The sequence below is a fragment of the Dipodomys merriami genome, unplaced genomic scaffold, assembly GCF_024711535.1.
Source record: "Dipodomys merriami isolate MVZ:Mamm:240054 unplaced genomic scaffold, mDipMer1.0.p SCAF_155, whole genome shotgun sequence".
Classification (NCBI taxonomy): domain Eukaryota; kingdom Metazoa; phylum Chordata; class Mammalia; order Rodentia; family Heteromyidae; genus Dipodomys; species Dipodomys merriami.
The window spans coordinates 1,405,165-1,407,366 of NW_027202882.1; the positions used below are offsets into that span (position 1 = coordinate 1,405,165).

At 31.2% G+C, this 2,202-nt stretch overlaps 1 pseudogene; it reads left to right on the top strand.

Moving 5' to 3' along the window:
- The first annotated feature begins 1,496 nt into the window (after positions 1–1,496).
- Positions 1,497–1,595, top strand: LOC138827401 (U6 spliceosomal RNA; annotated as a pseudogene).
- The last annotated feature ends 607 nt before the right edge of the window (positions 1,596–2,202 follow it).

Consider the following 2,202-nt stretch of genomic DNA (forward strand, 5'->3'; position numbering starts at 1 on the left):
TGAAATATAAGAAATGAGAAATTGAGATGGATTTTCAGTTACTGTCTGCTGGCATGTTGCGTAGGCCTAGGTGAGAAGTATTGCCCCTGTTATCTGATGATGCAGGTAACTCAGCCATAAGATATTAGGACCCATGGGTCTATAGAAGAAAAATGTCTTTTAGATATCATATTAGCAAAATTGGAGTATAATATGTAGGAGGAATGCATCAGAAATATGGAGACCAGTTTGGGACCAGTGAGTTAAAACAATAAACAGATCATCAGAGTAAAATCTCTTATAGATTAGAGGAAAACAACATTGATTTTTAACAATGTGAATTCAGAAGACCATGAACACTTAGAAGGTATCATAAGTTTATACCGAAGACATTGCATTGATACTTTTTATATTCTAATATATATTCTAAACCTAATTATTTACATTCAAATTCTATTTATTGGAATAAATAAATATCAATTTATTTGTCAAATTATCAATTGATTCTAGTTAGTTTCACTGTGTGAAATATAAAATCAGCATATATAAATATAAAATATATAACTATATATAATATAATAAAATGGCACATGTTTTGCATTGTTCTGTTTTGGTTAGGGTATCCAAAGCAACTCTGTTTTAAAGTATTTTTCCATTATCTCTACCTCAGTGTTTGATAGAGTTAGATTTAAACCTTTACCTTTTGTAGATTTACAGATTGGAGGCAAGAGGAAACATTACCAATTTAAGGCCTAATAACAAGGAGAAACATATGGACTTCTCCTGGAGCTATGAAAATATTTGGTGATAGAAAGGCAGTAGTCTAAGTTCCTGCCTGGTTGGAAGGTAGACAGGCCAGGACATTAGGTAATCATGCATATGAACAATTTTTTCGCCTTCTTGGCTTTAGCTACTTTTGAAATGGTAGGTATAATAAACCATTATATTTTGATAAAAAACCTTCTAGTCTGAAAAGTTCTGTCTGAAATATTCATTTTTCTATGATCCCTTGGAACTAAGATTTATTTTGTTCAAGTAAGACAATTTACGCGATCAGGGTAAAATATTCTGGTTGGTCTGATCCTACATGGAAGAAGGGTAAAGCATCAGGTAGACATTTGTGCCAATGAGACCGCATTTGGGAAAATTTCAGCTGCAGAAGTTTAGAAGTAGCTCTTAAGCAAGGCTTACTTTGAATCCGTTAGCTACACAGAGCAAACTCAGTTGAATAAATAAGTATTTGAAAAAGCCATCCCCTTTGGACCTAGCTAAAAATGCTTCAAAGTATGATTAAACTAAAATGAAAAAGATTTAAAATAGTCATTGACAAAAAAAATTACAAACGTGAGCAATCAACTGAACAATATAATTATTTTCCATTATACACAGAATTTTAGGGAAATAAGATCAGTAGCATTGTTAGAAACAATAAGGTTTCCTTATTACAAACAGGCACCCAAGGATATAATCCTGTATAAATATTGCATCATTAACTACCTAAATTTAGAGGACATTACATGCTTCAGCAGCACATGAACCCAAATTACACCAATACAGAGATTAACATGGCAATTGCAAAGGATGATATGAAAATCTGTGAATTATTCCAGATTTTTCATTCTTCAGATGCAAGAAATGAAAAACAATTATTAAAAAGTTGATTACAAAATTACTAGTGTAACAATACATGTAATCCATATAAATAAAAGTTAGTTTGACATCAGTGTATTAAATCTTCACCGTAGAAAGGCCTTTATATAGCATAATCGTTATAAAACTTTTAAATTAGACAACATTGTCATTTTATTCCAAAGAAATATACTATAAAGACCTAGTAAAAAAGGAATCTTAAACTGTTTTGGTATGGAATGCAATCTGAAAGGACACATTTATTAATGAACCTATATATTATAAAACAATGTAGAATTCAAAGTCTTATATCTAGGAAAGAATAAAATAGATTATGGTCATTATACAAACAGAATACAGAATATTTTAAGGTATAATTTTTCACATAAGCACCAGAAATATCTTTAGTTTCTTTAGTACTCATTTCAACAGATAAATTAAAATTATTTCTGAATAAAAAAAAGCAAAAACTCGAGGGGGTCCAAGATGGTGACGGGGAACTGGGGGAACGCCACAGCTCTCCCCAACCAAAAAGAGAGTTTGAGTTCCAACGTTTAATCTCCCCAAGAGACTGACAACAACAAAAAAATCAAC